Source organism: Limulus polyphemus, unplaced genomic scaffold (assembly GCF_000517525.1).
Source record: "Limulus polyphemus unplaced genomic scaffold, Limulus_polyphemus-2.1.2 Scaffold4201, whole genome shotgun sequence".
NCBI lineage: Eukaryota > Metazoa > Arthropoda > Merostomata > Xiphosura > Limulidae > Limulus > Limulus polyphemus.
Window position 1 is genome coordinate 33,728 of NW_013669811.1, and position 7,681 is coordinate 41,408.

At 35.6% G+C, this 7,681-nt stretch overlaps 1 protein-coding gene across 2 annotated transcripts in view; it reads right to left on the reverse strand.

Annotated features, from left to right (window-relative positions):
* The window catches only part of LOC106470753 (G protein-activated inward rectifier potassium channel 3-like), a 19,837-nt gene extending 16,959 nt beyond the window's left edge, over window positions 1-2,878 (reverse strand). The window contains exon 1 of one of the 2 annotated variants that reach the window (XM_013931321.2): window positions 2,053-2,878. The gene's annotated coding sequence lies outside the window, so the exon portion shown is untranslated. The remainder of the gene's footprint in view (window positions 1-2,052) is intronic. The other variant, XM_013931320.2, reaches the window with a different exon arrangement.
* Between the last annotated feature and the right edge of the window lie 4,803 nt (window positions 2,879-7,681).

Genomic DNA, 7,681 nt, shown 5'->3' on the forward strand with positions numbered 1-7,681 from the left:
GCCTTCACCAGAAGAACATCTTTATGGCTGCCTTCACCAGAAGAACATCTTTGTGGCTGCCTTCACCAGAAGAACATCTTTATGGCTGCCTTCACCAGAAGAACATCTTTGTGGCTGCCTTCACCAGAAGAACATCTTATTGACTGCATTCACCAGAAGAACATCTTTATGGCTGCCTTCAATAGATGAACATCTTCATGGCTGCCTTCACCAGAAGAACATCTTATTGACTGCATTCACCAGAAGAACATCTTTATGGCTGCCTTCAATAGATGAACATCTTCATGGCTGCCTTCACCAGAAGAACATCTTTATGGCTGCATTCACCAGAAGAACATCTTTATGGCTGCCTTCACCAGAAGAACATCTTTGTGGCTGCCTTCACCAGAAGAACATCTTCATGGCTGCCTTCACCAGAAGAACATCTTTGTGGCTACCTTCACCAGAAGAACATCTTTATGGCTGCCTTCACCAGAAGAACATCTTTGTGGCTGCCTTCACCAGAAGAACATCTTTATGGCTGCCTTCACCAGAAGAACATCTTTGTGGCTACCTTCACCAGAAGAACATCTTTATGGCTGCATTCACCAGAAGAACATCTTTATGGCTGCCTTCACCAGAAGAACATCTTTGTGGCTACCTTCACCAGAAGAACATCTTTGTGGCTGCCTTCACCAGAAGAACATCTTCATGGCTGCCTTCACCAGAAGAACATATTTATGGCTGCCTTCACCAGAAGAACATCTTATTGACTGCATTCACCAGAAGAACATCTTCATGGCTGCCTTCACCAGAAGAACATCTTTATGGCTGCCTTCACCAGAAGAACATCTTTGTGGCTACCTTCACCAGAAGAACATCTTTGTGGCTGCCTTCACCAGAAGAACATCTTTATGGCTGCCTTCACCAGAAGAACATCTTTGTGGCTACCTTCGCCACGGCTTAAACACGCCTGATGTTGTTTAGTTTTCATTCGATTATTGTAGGAGTCTTACAAAATACAATTCATTAAAAAAAAACACTTCTTGAACATAAAGAAGACAACCGACTTGTAAGGTTATTTCAAGTGCCAGACATTTCAAGAGATGTTCACGTCATTACAGAAAAGACAGCATCAGTGTGATTCTTACATCAAAACCTAGATACCGGCAAGCACTGGCACAGATTTTATTATCGATTGTATAACATAAAATCAAATCATTCGTTTTTGTTTTGTTTTTCTCTCTTTTAGAATTATATTAGACAAAATCTGAATACATTTACACCACAAAGGATATAACGTTTCAAGACTTGTTATCTTTTTGTGGTTTCTCAGATGCAAAGCTTTTCTTATGTTATAGAAATACCCGAACACGAACGATAACAGAAGATGAAAAAACGACTCATTCATATGGTCATACTACGTGCTAACCCTATAAAGTCAGACACTGGATAGTCAAACAGCGGGATACCCAACTATCTAGGTTTCACAAACCCTTAAAATGTAATAATAAAACTACTGGTTAACCAATAATTCCTCTTATAACAAATCAATTAAATATTTTAAATTGCAAATGTAGGCTTTTCATGAAATACAATATAAGTTTTAGAAGTAGGATATTACCTGACTTCAAAAATCAGACAAGAACTATTTCCCTGACTTAGTCAAGTTTCTAGGTTGAAGTTATAGATATGTTACTATATCCAATCGTTTGACGATAGTAACTTTTATCAAGCCATATAATTTAGTTATACATTTATCACAAGCTCTGGAATATACATTCTTAATACATCAGTAAGCAAGGAAAATAGCAATCAGTCTACAACTTTCAACTTAAAAGCCTAATGTTAGAGGCAGCGGTAAGTTTACGTAATCATAACGGGATTAGATTCCCCGTGGTGGTTACAGCAGATAGCCAAATGTGGCTTTGCTCTAAACAAACAAACTCGAACACGGTGTTATGAACTCAAGGCATATAACAAAATTTAGTTGACCTAAAGAAAGGCATTAGTAGCTAAGTATTTCTACTGCTATTCAACAATTTTGTAATAATATCAAAATGTCTTACTTACAAATTACACGTGAATGTGGTTTATACGACAGTCGCTTCGAAAATGTTCTCTTTTAGTTTTGTTATACGGCCACTTGATCAGGCTGTCTAATCTTCGCTCTGAGTTAATCTTTACCTCTACTTGAGATTCAAGTCTTCGATAAACCGGTTTAAAGAGTTAAATTGAACAAAAATTATCTCTTACTTTCGTCAACCACAGTAAATATTACTTGGAAAATTATTGGTTACAGCACGCACCTCCAAGTAGTTTGGTTGCTCGAAAGACGGTCTGTTTCAGACGACGTCACTAGTCTCAGTAAATCTCGCGAGAAATCTATTATTGGTGTTATTATAATTGTTTATAATTTTTTATTCAGCATTTTGTCATGTGACGCTCTACATACACGTTCTCGAAGCCTGTGTTACCAAATGATACTCGAACTGTAAAGTGTCCGAACTGTGATTGGACAAAAGTTAGTATGACGTCAGATGAACAGCCTTGTACTTTATAATCGTTAGTTGACATGTATGTATTGAAGTCCGGTTGATTTACATGTGGAATCTTTTCGGCAATGAAACTTTACACATACTGAACTTGAACGGAGTATAATGGAAGAAACAGAAATGAGTTTACAGAAGAAAGACTGCCAGAACACTCAAAAATCGTGTTTGATTTCTCATCATTGGACCGAGATGGAGAATTACATCAAATTCATCACCATATTGTGAAATTACACGGTATTCGTTAAATATACACGTCTAATTTCTTCTTCTCAGAGCTCTTTCTTTCGGAAGGTTTATTTATTTATTTCCGAATTTCGCGCAAAACTACACAATGGATTTCTGTGCTGTGTACACCGCGAGTATCGAACCCCTATTTTTTTTTGGCGTCATAAGCCTTCAGATTTACTGAGCCACCGGGAGGGGTAATAACATTTGTTTCACAATTTCGCACAAACTTACACAATGGATTTCTGCGAATAGCCATCTCTAATTTAACCTTACAGTCAACAACGTCCTCTGTCAATATTTGTGTAATTCAATAGTTGGGCTTGACAGTCATAAAGTGCTGAAAGAGTTTCTGTTGCTTGACAGTTGCAAAGTGGTGAAAGCGTTTCTGTTGCATGAGAGTCACAAAGTGCTGAAAGCGTTTCTGTTGCTTGACAGTCATAAAGTGCTGAAAGAGTTTCTGTTGCTTGACAGTCGCAAAGTGGTGAAAGCGTTTCTGTTGCATGAGAGTCACAAAGTGGTGAAAGCGTTTCTGTTGCTTGACAGTCATAAAGTGCTGAAAGAGTTTCTGTTGCTTGGCAGTCACAAAGTGCTGAAAGCGTTTCTGTTGCTTGACAGTCACAAAAGTGCTCAAAGCGTTTCTGTTGCTTGACAGTCCACAAAAGTGCTCAAAGCGTTTCTGTTGCAATTTCTCCAGAACATCAATACTCAGATTCATAGTCTGGGCATGCTAATCACTGGCCACGCCGGGCCCTTCTTGAATTTTTAATACAAACAGAACTTCGAAAAAAGTTTTTCTTGTACTTATATTCATTGAATTTCTGAAATAAACACTTAAATTCTGTCATACAAACGCTACTTGACAACGTGCACGTGTTTACTTTTGTTAAGTGAAAATTAAAAAGAGCCCCCTATCTCCATAAAACATTACACTTATTACTTCTATTTTTTTTATATTCTATTCCAGGTAAAGATTATTTTTTTTCCAATGGTAAAAAGGGTTGTTTCCTTTATCAGTCACGGTTTTTTACTTTAAAAGCTTTAGAAACGTGCATGGTCAAATTATTTCGTTCCAACAATGTTAAGCACAAAGAGACTGTTGCACTCACGTGACCGAAAGCATCCGCCGTAGCGGTAGAAGCTCGCCTCCCTGCGTGTTACTGGAACTATTAGAACAATTACATTGTACAAGACTTTTCCCCGAAGAACGTGTTGCTCTAGGACTAGTTTCATATATACTAAGTAAGATAACAGATAATGCCAGAGCACACTTTCCATTCGTGCGATGTCAAGTTAACCGCGAAACATTAATGGTTGATTTACGTTTGGCGTCGTCTGCACATATAACTTGCTCTCCACCTCTTCGGCCAATTCAGCCTCTATCCGCCACATTAGTTAAGACAGTCAGTAATGTGCAGATGACATTAAAAGAGTAGCGGTTCAATGAAAGAAAAAGAGGATTTTTCAAGCATCATTGATTCAAATACTTTGAAAAATATTGTAAACTTAAACTACCGTAGAAAAACAAAAATGTGTCTGAATGTACGAGATTAATTATAGTATATTCTACAAAAGAAATTAATATCAAATTTCTTCGAAGACGTTTCATTCAATTACTCACAATTTGTTTATACCAGATTGACGCCTTTGCTTTACATATAGATTAACAGATGTTGCTGCCATTAAACATATTGGTTTTTAGTCTTCACTTTAGCCGGCAGAATTGTATCGTTTGTTTTATCAGCCTCTTACTCTACAGGAATAATCTCACACTCATAAAAACGATGGCAACTCCCATAGTTATGATGTATTAGTTCTGTAGACGCAATAAAAAGTCTGTAACTTTTTGATAAATTATTAAACATCTTTGTTATTATACAATGGTCGTTATAATTTTAAAAAATCGATAAAACGTACAAATGTAAATGAATAATATTAACATTAGTGCTTGTACATTTACATCAACTAGGCCTAACCACTTGATAACCGTCGTTCATCTGGCTAATTATTTTAACAATGCTGACGCAGTCTTTCATACATCATTTGATGAGATGAGATGTGCGTCTAACGGAAAAACTTGAAACTCATAAATCAGTGTTGTTTAGGGCGACTTTATTTCAGATCTAAGCAAGAACTTTTGTTTTTTTACCCATAATTCACAAGAGAATCACTTAATAGTAAACAATTCTATTTGTACTTTGATTTTTATATAACATTTTTATTTATAAGCTTGTGCTTTTCACGTTATCTATAACTCACATGTTAATTTTATTTTTAGTTTTTAATGCTTTTAAATATAATTTATTACCTTAGTTTTTAAAATTTCACAAACATATTTTACTCATAACGCTATTATTGTTATTGTTGCTTTTTTTTTAGAGCAAAGCCACAAAATGGACTATGTGCGCTCTATTCGCCACGGAGAATCGGGCCCTGGACTTTAGTATCTTATATGGAACATGCAAAGCAACATAAAAAATACGAATATTAATTTTTGAAGACGTTTTTATTAGGAGTTTTCTTGCTGAAAAGTTTTCATACCGAATATTCTTTTTTTTAACCTGTATAGCCAGCCCCATTTTAAAGTTCACCCAACACTTTAAACCAGATATGTCACGCATGTACGCAAGAGCCGAACCCCTATTTTTGTGATGTAAAACAATTATGTTTATATAGTAATAGCTGCAGCTACTTATGGTATTTAATGTTTTCTACATAGTTTACATTCTTCTGGTGAAGCATTAGCATTTTTTGTCTTGAAATAGTGATAGGCAATGGCTTCTGTTGAAATCTTTTAATTGGAAGCTCGAAGCCGTATTGCTACTGTCAGTTTTTGTAGGCCGGATCCTTTACAGTTGGTGTCTGTGACAAACAGCAACAGAGTCCACTTGTTTTAAAATAATATATTAAAACAAATCAAACGTATATACAAATGTTCGTTACACTGTTGGTTATCACAGTTGTATCCGGAGCTTTAAATAATTGTCTATTTTTCGTCAAAGTCCACTCAGTCTGGTTCAGTTACTTTAGAACACAATTGACAATACGAATTATTCTTCTCTATTGTGTTATTACAATACAATCTGCGGTAATTTCACTTTAAAAATCGACACTATACACTTTTTTATCGCTAAACTCACAGTCATGCAGTCTAGATCTAAATAATAATATTTCGACGCGTATTTATACCCCGACAGAAGTTTAGAACATTCCACACAATACTAGATATTTTGATGCAATAATATTCAATTAAAACAACAAGAATAATGTAGCATGCTAACATGTTATTTCAGTAGTGCTAAACATGTATGCATATGATAACCAATGACTGAAATAGCTAATATACTGTTAAGTATCTGCTTGTTTGTTAATTTCCGGTAGAAATTCTTTCCGAGGAACTTCAGTGATACAAGTCCTTTCTTGATTAAACCAATTTATTCTTTCTCAATACACTTTTAGTAATACACAGAATTTCCACAGTCACTTTAAACTTAACAACCGTTATAACACACGCTATAAATCACAGTGATTCACACATTTTTTCTTACGGTACCTACTGTTCGCTTGACTCAATTATCTATCTCTTCAATCTGTCTGGTTTTTCTCGCCAGGCTTATATATTAAAAAGAGGGCGTCTCGAATGCACTCGGGCCTTCATGATCTTTCGAGAAACTCCAGCGCGCATGCTCCCAGATTCGCGTGGCTTCCGCTGTCGTAACAATACTATTGTTGTAAAGAGTTGTTTAAATTCGTAATATAATTTAACAATTAATAACTACTGTACGTGTATACAGTACTTTACTATAATAAAACATACATATTTATGTTAATTTCAATCTAGCACCCCATGCAGTGTTACAACATAATGATGATTTATTGACTTTTCATTGTATGTTTGTGGATTTTATGTGAACAGCCATGCAACTGTTTAAGCTATATTTCATGGAAAATTGTTTCTACATTTAATCTCATAGCACCTATTTTTTGCAAATTTTCTGGGGGAGGGGGCACCTCTATACCCCCTAACATTACCATGCTTTGCACAATGCGTTGGCTTTTGATCTCACAAATTACAAACCCTCTCCTTTCAGACATTCTGCGTACTTATCTTTGTATGATATCGAGACTGGACCACCCACCGACATCACGCGACAAAATTAGTCTCAAGTTATTTCAAAGGTGAATAATATTATAAAATTAGTCTAATGTCGTGGAGCCACGTGAGCAGGGAAATAAAAATCTATACTTAATGTCTTCTAAGTTTAGTGTTTGTGATTTAAATTAAATAAACAGAAACTAGAATTTACAAATAGGACGTGAAAAAGACCAGGATAACTTTCGTGTTAAAATAAGTCAATGTTAAAGTGGAATTAATCAATATTAGTATCCAGTTGCTTTAAATATACGTTGCACGAGAAAAAAACAATAACAGCAAAAACTAAAGCCCAGCTAAACTATCAATAAAAACTAAAGTCCAACTAAACTATCAATAAAAACTAAAGCCCAGCTAAACTATCAATAAAGACTAAAGTCCAACTAAACTATCAATAAAAACTAAAGCCCAGCTAAACTATCAATAAAAACTAAAGCCCAGCTAAACTATCAATAAAGACTAACGCCCAGCTAAACTATCAATAAAAACTAAAGCCCAGCTAAACTATCAATAAATTTGATACAAAGTCTCACGAAACAAGAGCGATGACGTCACTACAAGCGATGTACAACTGAAGTGACTTCACCATCTCACGAACGTCAACGAAACTCAAATTATAAACTATTTATCTTACAACCAAAACAAACACCAACTTCAGACCAAGTTCCGCACATTATAATGTTGTAGGAAAACAACAACTTCAGACCAAGTCCCGCACATTATAATGTTGTAGGAAAACAACAACTTCAGACCAAGTCCCGCACATTAT